Raw genomic sequence first — 14727 nt, forward strand, 5'->3', positions numbered from 1 at the left:
CGATCAATACCTCCGTGTTTTGCAATTAATTTGGCAATGTCACCGCCAGATGTGTCAATTTGTGGGGCCGCAGTAATCAAGCGGGCCGAATGACAACACACGTACGTTGATAGCCATTTATTTAGATTGGCACCGGTAAATAATGAAATTATTCACCCTTCCACGTGATCGGCTCTTTGTTTTAAAAGTAAGCGGATTCAATTTCCACACTTTCCGAATCAATGAATAGTTTGGTCACTGCGCGCCACAGTATAGTTAAAGGTGGCCTGCTGGGAATTGTGATCCTGCTTTCGTGCTTTCTGGGCTCAACGAATCCGAACCTTTTTGATTAATCACGCGAGACTGAGCAAAAAATTTCGGGCTTTTGGCAACTCGTGATGCGTGAAACTAATTGGATGATGTTTGCTGCAGATTGACAGCAGGTGCTTTAATTTAAAGCAGCTTTCCTCGTCAAACACAACCCTTCTCTGATCGATATACGGTTGGAAACTACAGAGATTTGCATACACACGGCTCAACAAGTATCAATTCACTCTGTTTTATCTCTCCTTCTGCTGAATGGGGAGTACTTGAGACGACACTTCTTGTTCCTTTTCTAATAATAAAACGTTATTATTCATGATCAATGGAGGAAAATCTCATCCAGCGGGAATATATTATATTATTGGACCGAGTCTTTATCTCCCTCGCTTCACTCCTTTTTACACCCGATACAATTTCCAGGCCATTACATCCACTAGAGCAGACGATTTTTCCTCCGGCGCAATTATGTCTTTGCGCATGGGAAAAGAAAATGTATGCAAATTGCTCCCTTTTAGCGGCAAGTTTCTAATTAAGATGCACGCCTCCTTTTTCTCAGCACAAAATAATAATTGTGCAGCACGCAAAATGCGTTCTCTGCAGCCGTAAATTACTTCTTTTCAATTAATTATAATTGAGTTCCGCGCCAACGGAGCGACCACAAAACACCGCTTGATTGCAGATCATACAGCGTGTGACGTTACTTCGTTGTTTGTTCTCGACGGCTTTGTGCATAATTTTGCGGTGTGAACGGAAAAACTCGCTGGAAAAAAGCAACTGCAGAGCACTCAAACACGCACTCGTTTCTCTGCAGTTGTTTGCGCCGCTTCCAAAGTGAAATATTTTATCCAGCCAGAGATACCTACCCATACACACTGAGCAAACAGACAATAAAACTCTGTTTGCGTTTGCGTAAAAGCAAAGCACGCCGTAAATAAACCGCGCGCGGCCCGGAAATTTTCATGGCGCAAAAATGAACGGAATGATATTTCGACTAGTGACACTATGCTCTTGCACTCTAATGCACCGATGTTTTCAATTGACAGTCGACACTCTGTGTAATAAAGACGAATTGCCGTGTGCATTAAACACGCCATTGTTGAACCGACGAGAGTCCCAGCAGCTGGCTCGACCGCCGATCTCATTTGAATGTTCTAACTTGACCACTGTGGCGAGCATCAACACCTGCACGCCATTAGACTAAGAGTATTATGTACACTAGGACAAACTCCAATTGCTGCAAATGCGATGCCTCTCAATAATATTTTGATCAACCAGTAGCAATAAAAAATCCATTCTATTCTAATTTCATTTTCGGAAAGAGGGTCGAATTATATAGGTTCGATGGCCGAAGAATCACTACCTAATTTAGCGGTTTAACCTAAGTAATAGTGCTAACAAGAACGCCGGAGCCATTCAGAGTAGAGAGCAAGCTCTGGTCTAAGATCGAGACAGCAGCGCCACAGCGACAGCCAGCGCTTGACTCGCTTCCGCTGGCTGACACTATGGCGCTGCTGTCTCGATCTTGGTAACGTCAAAAATCCAATCATTCGAACGCTCGATCCCTTCTCTGATTGGTTGTCGTCGTTCTTTGCTAGGGTTCAGACTCAAAACCGCCAAAGTAACACGATGTTTCCACCGATTTTCGACCGAGTGATTCAACCCTAAGGAAATAATCGATAGACGCACGGTCAAAAAATAATATTCCATCATTACCTATTCCATCACAATCTTATTTCTATAGACTCTGCTATGAATCCATGGTGTTTGCTTAAATCCGCAGTTGAAATTGCTATGATTGCTGTATAATTGAATATTGTGGGACATTTGTAATTTGCAATCGATTTAACCGTTGAAAACACGACAAGAGTGGATGGAAACAAAACAAATGAATAGTGGTGCTACCAAAAAAGGAGAGAGAAAATAAAGAATTTAGGAATAAGAATTCGTGGAGATAGTGCTTCCGTCAAGTGCGTAAGAGTGGAAACGGACAATGTAGGGCAAAATTTGAATTGGGCCAAGTAGCAGCCCTGCCCCTGCCCTGCTGCCGGTCCAGCGGAGCAGAGAATCATATATTCACGTCCACGCTGCTACTCCTGTTTGACAGGAAAAATTCACTTTGCCTCGTCGGCAGTTTTCGTTTGTTGTTTTTTTTTTTCAAGAGTCTGCATATGTGTATACAATTTAAGAGTGATCGAATCTCTTATTTAAAAACAACTTCAAGACAATCCTATCAAAATGCTAAACAACTCATTTTTTAATATCGTTGTCAGATATAATAAAATAAAATTTCCCTTTGAGGGCAAGAAAATTAGATTGAAATGTATGCTAGTTTTTTATAGCTTCCCATTTATTAGCATCAGACTCTAATCCTGCCGCTTTTTTCAAAGCGGAATCAACATATGTGTCTTCACATATGTTGATTTATCCATCATAATGGTTTTAATCGTCTTTGCTGGAGAAGTTTTGCATTTCATTCTGTGGCTCTACTCCACTCAGACAAGCGAGGCTTTGACATTCTTAATGGCGGGTAAAACGAGACGCTCTCGGGATCCATCTGCTACACTGCTGTGGAAATCCTGTCCCCATTCTGCATTATTCATGCAAAGTGGAGCTCGACATTTGACAAAAATAATGCCAAGTCGGTGTTCTCCGATTCATGCGATGTGTACGCCATTTGTCGAGCGAGTTTCCCGAGCAGCGCATAAACGATTCGAGCGACCGGTATTTGTTGCAGTTCGAGTCCATTCGAGTCACACGTAGCGGTTCATATAAAGTTGCACTAGTTGTTCGCGCTCCCCATCACAATGGCTGGCTGCTTCATGCATTATTCGGAGGCACTCGGGGCGCATTTTCCAGCAGCGCGGGGCTTAATGGCAACGTGCTCGTCAAGTAATGGGGCACGGGGCATAAATTTGAACGCGAGCAAATAAAACCAAACTTTGTCCTTAGGTATAGTTTCGCTGCATTGTCTACGATTTCACATTTTGCTTTTGAACGAACAGGCAGGCACCTAATTCTGCATGCAGGAGCCGCATTTTGGGGGGTGTTTAGCACTCCAGTCACGCCGGGTAATTATCGTTATCAAAAAGACATTATTGAAGCTCCTTATCTTGGGTCGAATGCATATTTTAGACGGCCAGTTAACGGTTCACCAGAGTAGTATTTTATACCGAAAATTCAGGGAGAAGGAGATGATTAAATTCCTCTTTAAAGAGGCAATTTCCTGCTGTCAATTCAGAAACATTTATAAAAAGCAAAGTGACAGAGAAAATTCTTGCTGACTTACGCTTAAAATTGTTTTCGGCTCTTTAATCTCGAGCTTGTCTGCAGAGAAAAATGCAAAACGAATTTTCTAGAGAGTAGCGCGGAAAAAGAGAAAAATTGTGAGCGAAAAAGCGAGAAAAGATTATCAAGAGATCTCTGTTGTAATAAAAAAATCAACTTTGCCTTGCAGAAAGTTTATTAGAGTCAAATTCAACTCGTCTTTTTGAACAAAACTTGTCGTTTCATATTCATCCTTTGCTTCCGACTCACTCAGCCGTGTAGAATTGTTAAACTCGGCGTCGAGTTCGCCTGCTCGCCAAGCACTCCACCTGTTGTGAAAGAAAAAAGAATTCATTATAGACTTCTTGGGTGCGGCAGTTAGCTCGCGGGCAGTGCAAATCCATTAAAATATGGCTGCCGACGTCAAGTTTAAGGCGCACTTCACACACAAACGTAGGAAGCTCAACAAGCGTGTTTTGAACGCAATTCCACACTAATTAGAGGCCCTTTTGTGATTTGACAAAAGGGAGTACGAGTAATGAGATCGCATTGCTCGACTTCTGCAAAGTGTCACGACCTAAAAAGTATCGACGGGATTGAGCAATGACCGGAAGTTTGTAATGGGATTAGGATGAATGATGATGCAGAAAGGTTATTAATCAAACATTACTGCGTGTTCGAAATCAACACGCAAGAAAATTACAAATCCATCCATGCGAGAGGCAGGCGCACTGCTGCAAAATCAATTTCGGCGCAGATTTAAAATTCAGGCAGCGAACGAACACTATTTGCCATTAAATCACTACTTGGTTGACCAAATTTGACGGTCGCGCGTATGAATGTTTTAAACGTTAGTTCCAGCCCTGCGGCTTTCCGCGCCCAGCGTGACGCGCCAGAATTGATGACTTGTGTAACAAGAGCTGGAATGCGTTTCCAAATGAGACAAAAGGTCTTTAAAGGAAATTTATGGACGTCTTGGAATGGAATATTGATGAGCTCGCGAGTGTGTCGCCGCCGAGCTGACGGATTACTTCCATTTTTTGCCGCTCCTCTCTGACAAACAGTGTGAAAAATGGGCCGAGCGCAATCACAGTAGCTTCCGATCTTGCAACACACTCGCGGCCGTCAAAGAAATTTACATCACACAATTAATTATAATTGCCGCACGCGCAGCAAGATGCGAGATGCGTGACAGACGGGCAAATTGCAATCGCCCCTCGCTCGGGGAAAACATTCGCTCTCTGCCGATTGAACCTAATTACGCGATCAAGTCACGAGCACGTAGGGTATAGAGGAGCCGGGCGGCCTTTTTTGAAAGGACCACTAATGGTAAAAAATTGCCAATCTTGCTGTAGAGTTGGTGAACAGAGCGCGGGTGCTTGCAGCACAAGAAATCGTAATTGGTGCTGTTTCGGGGAAATAACTTTTCTGATGTAGTGAACCAAAGTTTGGCTCTTTTCACGGCAACTTAGAAATATATATTCTAGAAGCTTAGACTTATATAATGAAAATAACATTTATACAAAAAGTTAATCAAGTTTGCGATTAAATGTGTGCGAAAGAGAAATATGGGATGAAATTAACTCGTATATTAGGAATGAAAACGGTCTAAATTGGTTTTATTTGTTACAGTAATTGTTTTTGTGAGGTATACGGCCAAAATCGAACAAAATTAAGGGGTTTTAAAAATTCAAATTAGGCCAAGTTGAAAAAAATCCACGTTTTTAATTATAGTAAAAAGCAAATTTAAAAAAATAAGCCTATAGCTACTCTCCAATTTTTGATATGTTGGTCCTTCTTAGTTGTGCAACATTTTGAGCAAAAATACCGATATTCCAGTGTGGGATCATCTCATATGTGCAATCAAAAGTATTCGTCAAGAAAAGTTAAACGGTTTTTTATTATAGTATTAGGCATCACCTGGAACGAAGTTATTTGCTGACTCTAGAAAAATACCCCGCGGATCTGAGGGGGTGGGGGTTAGAACCTTTAATGTACTACATTCTTCAAAAAAATTTGCCAACCCCTGCCAAAGAAATATTGCTTAAAATCATTATTTAAATAGTTATTAATCACATCTAGAGAAATCGATCAGAGTTGAATCTGTGTGTGTATCACGGATTTAAGTTTCTGCTCGATTTAGAACTTTGTTGCAAAAGTAATCATTGCTCAGCGCGCAGCCAATACTCACATCTTGCTTGCGGGTCCCCTTTTAATCGCGTCCGACTGCAAAGTCAGCTTAGCTGTGGAAAAGGCCGGTCGCAATCCCGGCTAAAGGCTAAAGCCCGAGATTATCGCAACCATTTTCTGATCCACGCAGTCGAAAAAGCTCTTTAGCGGAAGTGCGGCCGGCGCGGTTGAAAGCAGCAAATGGGCGTGAAAGGGATATTTTATATTCAAACCGAATGCACGCCTGCATGACTGTATAAACGCTCGCGCGGTTGGCGGCGAGTATTTCGCATTGTCTCCGAATAAGTCGGTCGCATCACTGCAGCTTTCTCGCATATTTCCCGGCCCTTTTTATGTGTGTTCACCGAGCGCGCTCGGGTTTAATATAGTGGGATGAGTTTTTCCTCTCATCACGCTTGCCATGTAGGCAGTCTAATAAACATTTTCCATCAGCGTCGTCAGCAGAATGACTGCCGAAATGAATTAAAAATTCGAATGCATACACGCGAGTGTGCTTTTCAATGGGTTTGTAGAATGTGAAATTGCAGCAGTGGTGGGCGATGTGTGTCTGCTCTCATCGGTTTATTAAAATTTTCAAGCGCCAGTGGGGCGTAATGGAGAAGCTTACGCCGCGCCTGCAATTTATGCACCTATTTGGTAATAAAAAAATGAGCACCATAAATTTCCATTTGCACTCGCAGCTGGAACACCATAAAAAGCAACCCCGCGACTTTAAACAAAGTCATTCTTTAGGCTACAGTTATATTTCACGAGGATTATAGAGCAATATTCCTAGGAACTTTATATATGCTAAAATTCGAGATGATTTTGAGAGGAAGCTCGTATCATTTGCATGAATTTCTTAATTGCAGAGGTAAATGAAACAGTTGACCTAGTTTAGTAGTTTACCCTGGGATATTGGTGTGCATTCATCAGGCCAAGCTGGTTTTTTCAACTATAACTTTGCAAAAAGATGTGCAAAAAAATTGAATTTGAATATTTAACAAACATGGGAGTGTACAACAGACACACATTAAAGAACAATAGAAATGATCATTCACAATTGGATATATGAAAATAATTTTACCTGAATATAAGCGCTTTCCATCAATATATGGTGAGAAAATCCCCACTTGCAATTTCCACCCCCTTTTTCTAGGAAGAAAACGATATTTTTCAGAAAATAAATTAAAACTTAAGCATCTAAAGATCTCAAAAATCCTTTAGGGGTTGTTTATAGGGTTGAAAGAAATCTATTCTGCATGAAATAAAACGTAGATAAAGAAATGGAACAAATATATTTAAAAAAGCTGAAAACACAAGACAAATTGTACCCCAAATGCTTTAGGGGTTGATTTCGGAGGTTGTTGAGGGGCTGATGATTCCAAACCGCTGGTTCTAAGTTTTTATTTCAAGAATAATAGTAAAAACGCTACCAAAAGTATAAAAATAACAAAAATTCATAAATTTAGGGTGGTTTTTAAAAGGGACAAATTTCATCCATTTGATTTAATTTACGACATATTTGCAAGTGTTTTGACGACACAGGAGATATGACAACAGTCGTATCGAATAATTATAATCAAATCAGGTACAATAATTCCAACTAAGATTGTTTGAAAATCACAATCAGCATAAAATTATTTAAGAATAGAGGTTATAAAAAGAAATGAATTGACGATTGTTTCAAATTTACATCTAGTACTAGCATTTCAAATCCGTCACAGAAATTTCCTCTCATCGTTTGGAAATTTATAGCTTTCATAAAATCATAGCCAATTCCGTTTCATGGGTAAATTTTGCCGATATACCGTAAAAAACAGTTCACATGCGGCGCTATCATGATAAACGGATTTGCGGCTATTATTGGAAATTAATTGTCATCCCGAGAATCGATAAATTGCGAAAGAGTGCGCCGCCCGCGGCGGCAAAACCAATTCGAGCGATTATCTGGCCGCGACTGCCTACTCCAATTACACCGTCGTCTGCGCGCGTGCAAATATTGGAGGCTGACTTTATTCCGCCTGATTGACGCTATCAGCGCGCTTGGCACAATGCGTTCTCGTCGGCGTCGCCCGCCATTGTGCGTATTAATTGATATGTATAATATGCATTTTATATAGGCACTTGCGGGGGTGGGTGGGGGTGGGGGTGGCCGCCCGCCGCCTTTTCCAGCACAACGCGCCTCGCTGAATTTCGATTACGTGTTGAAGCAAGCGGCAGCATAATTTCCCCTGGTGCTTTCTTATGTTTACTTTTCAAACTTTCTCAATAATTGATCAGGGCTGTTCGATGTTTGACAGCCAATTAGCGATCGGAACGTTCTGATTGATCAAATAGTGCGTTTTTGTCAGAGCAAGCAAATTAATGTTTCCGCACATACGGGTCAAAAGACCGTCTCACCATTATTATATTAATTAAATCGAATTCCATGAAAATTCGGGGCATTGTTCTTTTCACATGTAGCGCAAAAATTCAAATATCGGCAGGAAAAGAAGACAGCGCATTATGATATCGGATGGCCAACCCCATTTTCGGTGAAATATGTGCTTGCCCCGGCGGAAAGAACGACCCAGTTTATTTGACCTTTCTTGTGGCTCGAATCACCTTCAGGGGGTGCGGCGGGATCTCTAATTAATGAAGCTGGCAGGGCATAAAAATCAAATGGCGGGTTTATCTCTCGACGCACACACACAAGGCGGCACACACCCTCGCGCCCAAGGCCATCATGCAATCTTAATTATACACTTCAAGCCGATTGCTAATTTCATTTGAGTCACGTTCAGATTCCCTGCAAGGCGGCGACGGTGTGCTCGGTGTGTGCGTTTTAAACTCGGATGAATTGTGTCTTGCATGTGGGCAAACTTAACTTGCTGTGCGGTTAAATACGTAGTTCAGTATGTGTGTACGCGAGCGCGCAGCTAATCTCGAGCCGGCTTATTGTTGGGCAACCGTAACTTGGGAGACAGAGATTAATCTTGAGCTACCTCACAGGTAGTGAGAGCTGCCGTTCCAATTTTCATTAGCAGTATACTGACTCGCTGAATTTAAAATATTCAGAATTCAAGTAGTATTAAAACGTATACAACAACGCCTGTTTAACGTGCAACAAGTCCTTTTAACGTGCAAGAGTACTTTTAATGAGTAAGAAGCTCTTTTTAACGTTCAACGTTTGAACCAGCCCGTTGGCTCGCATTGTTAAGGCATTCTCAGGAATGTCAAAGCAATGGGAGGTATTTGAGCAGTTCGGAGATCTAATACTGGCTACCCAAAGTCATAGATGGCAAAAAGTGGTTAGTTTAGTGACTCGAAATGCTCAAATTGCTCAACGGGCTGGGAGGCGACTCGCTACTTGCTGGGTTGCACCTTTCCAGCATGGATTCACGGGACGAATGTCTAGCGTTTCAAAAAAAGTCCTCGGTGCGGAGGCAAGTGGCCCTTGAGTGGGCTGGTCCCTGTGCGGCATGGTGCGCCCATGTTATCCGTTCGCGGTGTTATTGGGACCCGGGTTTCAGCATCCGTGTTATATAGTGCAGTGCGCGCCCTTCCCGCTCCGAGAGTACAGGGATAAAAAGAGCAAAAAAAGAAACCAGTTGTATAAACCCTTAGTATTCGAAGCTTCCAACAGACGGCACCACTGTTTAGTTTCGTACTAAATTTAATTTTAAGGTACTTCAGCTGCAATTTCAGACTCAATCTAGCTGCCGTGCATTCTTAATTAAATATGCTTTCTTTTGATGTTCAGAAAACCAAAATCGGTTCAGCCAATCGCCGTAGAATCATGAAAAACAATTTTTTTAAATATAAAATCTTTTCCAACGCTTCTACGGTTTGGTTTTCAACCGTTCTAAAGAAAACCTATTAAGTGAAGAATGCACAGTAGCAGGATTGAGTCTGAAATCGCAGCGGAAGTGCCTTTAAATTAAATTTATTACTAAAGTATACGGTGGCGCCATCTGTTGGAGCCTTCGAACATTGAGAGTTTATACAGCTGGTGTATTCCATTTTAATTTTCAAGAACACCCATTTTATATGCAAGAAGTTCTTTTTTAATTTGCAAGAACACTTATTTAACGTCAAGAAGTTCTTACAAGACCGCCTATTTTATTTTATTTTTTCTTTAAAATTTGGCTCCCATTTAATTTCCGTTTTGGTCCTTCCTTATGTAATTAATTTGCAGCGTTGTTCTGTTAAGTTGTTGAGTCTTTTCGCTGAATTATTGTTCGCCTTAATGATCTTAATTGTACCCTGCGGATGGGATGAACATGCACCGAAATTAGCATACATCTATCCTGTCCCCTCGAGGCGGCAGTTCGAGGGAATGATACTGACAATGAGAGCACAGTCCCGAAACACCCTAATAAAGTCGCAGACCTTCAACTCTGGTGATTATTGCCTTGCATTTTAATAGCGATAATTACGGAAAGTAATTTTGCTGACCGTGAATAAGTCGCGGTGCTCTCACTGCCCTCGTTGTGCCCTCGTGCCAAGGGGACCTTTAGATTGCTTGCTGCCTCTTTCCCGTCCCCCCTTTCGACATTCGCAGTCGACCTTATTAATCCTCGCGTGCGAATCGAGTCAGCCCCGAGCTCCGGTTTATATTAATAATTGTTCTTCTGCCATATTAACTCGAGTGATAAATGGATTTTCGTTTTCTAATCCCCCTTGTGCGAGATAAATCCACACATTAATTCTGTATATATATCTATTTCTGTTGCTGACGCGCAGTGAACAATTTTGCACATAAAAGAGCAGCCATGGCGCTGGAATTAAAAGAGGCGTCAAAAGCGTCTGGCTGATTTATCGCTGAGTTAATTGCAAAAAACGGGACGCATTACAGATGATACGTGTCATGTGAGCGCTCATTGTCAGCACAAAGTGCCTATAAATCAAGCCTCGTTAGAGAATTTGACATTCACAAAGTAGATTTATCTGTTTTAAGCATGCTTATCGTAATGTTTTGGCGTAATAAATGATTTACTGTACTTTATTTAGATCCGGAATCATAGAAATTGGAAACAAAAACATCTGGAATTTAGATGGTTCAAAATATAATTTAATTTGGAATTTAAGACACGCTTTTGATAAGTCATGCGAACCGTTGGAACGCGTTGATCAGAAAATTTGCAGTTTACAAATGATTTTGCATGCTCTTTTCCTTTCCGTGCCTTAACGCCTTTATGGCAAAAAGAGGAAAATTGGCTTTGGCTCCACCTTTCTCTGGCGCAAGTAATCGAAAAGAAAAGTCTGAGAAAATCAGTGAAAAGGCGCGCAGGCTGCATTCAACTCAATTTCGGTGTGCGTAATTTGGTTGGCGCTGCGCCGCCTCAGCAGGTCTCAAGCAACCGGTCTCAACTTTGATAGAGTACGGGACGGGGGCGTCTGGCTTCTTGAAAAATCTCTGCCAGGCCTCGCTCTTAGCGGGCTTTGTGCGTTGGCAGAGAGAAATGCGAGAAACAAGATTTTTGCGTCATCCTCATCGCCTGCGGGTTCGCCGGGTATGCAGCATGCATGACAGCTCAGATATGCCGGTTGCCTAGGCTCGCTCGCCTGCTCCAAAGGTGGATGCTGCGGATATATATTCTCTAATGGGAATTCTTTCGCTGCTGCCAAAGACATAGATTCGATTCGGGCAACAAATAATGAGCACCGCAAAACGAGCGAATGCTGCGGTTCAACCGTGGCCAGATTGAAATACTTGCTAACTCTCTGCGGCCAGATTGATTTCAAACACGCCGGCCATAATGGACCAGTCGTGGTTTGCAAACGACCGTGCGCGCGCCTGAATAAACAAACAGAAATTGTTTCCTAGGAAATCAGCCGAGCGGAAAGTTTTGTTCCGCAGCATCCCGGCACAATGCAAAGTTGTGCCGCTGAATTTTATTTGAGGAGCGAGATAAGAGCCGTTAGGAGGAAGGCACAAGCTCGGGCTTCTATCGTATATGTATATACAGCGACGCCTTTTCTTTTCAATGAGCAGAAAGAAAGTCGGGCTCACGCGTGCACATATCCCGCCATGCATAATTCACAATGGGCGTCATGTTGTTCTGATCGACATTTAAAGAACGATGATAACGTTTTCCGAGGGAACGGTGGAGTTGAAGGAAAACACATGACAGTACAAATTGAGCCTTTGCTCGAAATGTTTTCCTACGTGAGGGAAAAACGGCTGCCGACGGAGCACGCTTGAACAAACTCTCACGCTGATTCTTGAGCCGCGGGAGATGTTGAGATGCTGTTTCTCCGGTTGGAAGCCAACGAAAGTACAAGCTATACCTTCTTGGGGGGCAACAGCTGGCAGCTAATTAATTTTAATTAATCAAAGGCACCGATTATGTTGGCGCCTCTTCAGGATATTGCACAGCACAGGCTCCGGGGATTTTCAGAGTGCGTCAGGAAGCGTGGATTGATTTGAATCGGCTTGTTTATTCCTCTCTTCGGAAGCTTTTCAAGCGAAATAAATTGCAGCACAAGAAGGAAAATCCCGGGGTGCTCAAGAATGCTATGTTAATGAACGTATTTCGATTGCTTGGACCGACGAGTTGACTTCATGAATATTTCAGCTCGTCAAACGCACGACGATGCAGCAGGTTTGCATGAATTACCAACTAACTTTCCAGGCGAAATAGTCGGAGATTGCGCGCACATCCAAGTTTGGAACTGCCAAGCGTGTATTTTCACAAAAAGCCAGCAAAACGTGAATCATGTGTCGTCGTCAAGAGTGCTGCACATCATCTACGTGCGTGTTGTAGAGAAAAAACCATTTGTTTCTGTTTGTTTAGCTTGCCTTTTCTTTTTAAACTATCTCGCAGAGAAAGAAAAGCCGGCAGTTTTTCCGTCTTGTAAAATAATTCATCTGCGCCAGGGCCGGACTGGCCTACTTGATCCTACCAAAAAGTTATCCTTCCGTTAAAAACTTAACTTTTTACACTTCAACTAGGTGATATTGCACTTCAAATTGAACTGAATGTCTTGCAAGTCAAAGGCGAAATCACTCAAGATGGGCGTGGCACTTTTTGTCCCGCTTCTACGCGTGCCACCTGTGACGTCACCGACGGAACTCCCTTCAATGAGCCAAAGATGTCAAATCCTTCATTATTGGTCGGCTGGGTGTCGGAACTTGTATGAATATGGCAGCAATCAAATGCTACACTGCTCTCAACCTGCCCTGACCAGCTGAAAGGTTTAGGGGTGGTTTTGGTTACCCTCACCCCTAAGATGCTAAACTTTTTTGACTTTTCTCGGGCGAAATTAAAAAGAAACTGTCCAATTCCCTAATTCCTAGAAGCCCTCCCCCTAAAGTCTCGGTGAAAATTTTGGCGCCAGTCCGGCACTGAACCACGCGGGGGTGAGGCTATTTCAAATGACACTTTGCGCGTATACGCAGCATGCACCGTTGAAATCCCAACGGAGACCACGTGTGCGTCAGTAACGAGTTTTGTGCTCTCACTCTCTAATTTTATTACCAACACAAGCCGCGCACCGAAACAAATATGCGTGCAAACGGAAAAGTTGCCGACTTTCGAAACGGGGACAGCTGCTGACGACCATGTTTTGTATGCGGACGCGTGTGTCACATCTCACAGAAATGTGTGAGCACACCCAAACGAGACAGAATTCAATAAATATGACCACTTGTTGGAGCCGTGTGGAAACAATTCGATTTTATGCGTACAATTTCGTTAGAAGTGGAGCATCCAGCATGTATAGTAAAGAATAATGGGGACTCTTCTCATATTCCAAACATGAATTCTTTGCAACTTTTTACCAAACTATTAATTAAAAATTGTTTTGCTATAAATGAATTTAGACGCATTCATTGTTAGGGTTGGAATTTATAATACAGTTTTTTTTTGCTTTTTGATTTCAAGTTAGCAATTTAATTAATTTGAGCCACTTTTAGAATGATTATAAGTCATCTTTAGAATTCATAACCTACTAAAATCACCTGAGAATGCTGTTAAACACATAAAAATCGCTCGAAATGTTGTACTAAAAATTCCCTTGTGTAATTAATTTTCGTCTAAAACGAAATAATCCGGGGAACAAAGTTTATCCCCTTATAGAACGATTTTATAAAGAGTTCGTTGGTATAACGGGTGAAAGAACGTCTAAACTGACTTCAAAGCTGTCTAATTAGGCCCGTGACTGTTAAACAAATTCACCATTCTCGTCGTAAAAGTGTCCAAAATGACCAACCCTGTGTTGAATCGTTTGTATGTGCATCATCCGATTGTTTTGAGAGCTTATCGTTGAGCCCGTTGAGCTACATAGTTCTATCGATCTTACAATAAGTAGGCGTTGTGAATCGAACAAATTGGGAAGCAACCCTTGCCACCACACTGGGCAAAGCAATTCTCAAAGAACACATTATTCCATTTCCGACCAGGTTCCAATCTCAAATGAGCGGCGAGTCGGGAAGTGTCCTTTGAGGACAAGGTCAGAGAGCACACACTGACCCTCGTCAAGTGCAGTTAAGTAGCTGTCGACTGCGACTGTGAGCTCGGTGCCAGGTGTGGCCAGCCGGCAAACTCGAGCAATCATTGCGGAGGAAGAGTAAATTGACAGGAGATTACGCGTTCGCTGTTTGCTGCCGAAGCTGTAATTTTTTTTTAAAGAGACCATCTGTTCCAGAGGAGTAAAATCTCCTGCTTTTCGCAATGATAAGAAAGACGTGTGTCTTCTGCTAATGCAGCTTGTTCTTTTCCGGGGCTCTTTGCATGTTGTGATTTATGTTTACAAGGGCTTTGCGCCTTCAGCGATGGCGGCGGCAACTTTTTTGCCGCAGTAAATAAAACGGCTTCATTACTTTCGCCGCGCACGCTTTTTCCGCTCTGACGAGTCCAACATATGTTAAAAGTGCACACACCGCGTTTCCTGGCCCCCATTACGTGTTATTAAAGCAAGAATTTTTTGCCGCGATGTTTTTGATGCGCCGGCGGGTGCCATCGATCCGTCTTTTTTCAAGTAAATGTCACGCGCAGTCGAAAA

The 14727-nt window shown here is 42.4% G+C and overlaps 1 protein-coding gene across 1 annotated transcript in view; it reads left to right on the top strand.

Moving 5' to 3' along the window:
* Positions 1-14727, top strand: part of LOC135948114 (inactive dipeptidyl peptidase 10-like) — a 159733-nt gene that overhangs the window by 712 nt on the left and 144294 nt on the right. The gene's annotated exons all lie outside the window — the stretch shown is intronic.

Source organism: Cloeon dipterum, chromosome 1 (genome assembly GCF_949628265.1).
Source record: "Cloeon dipterum chromosome 1, ieCloDipt1.1, whole genome shotgun sequence".
NCBI classification, from domain to species: Eukaryota; Metazoa; Arthropoda; class Insecta; order Ephemeroptera; family Baetidae; genus Cloeon; species Cloeon dipterum.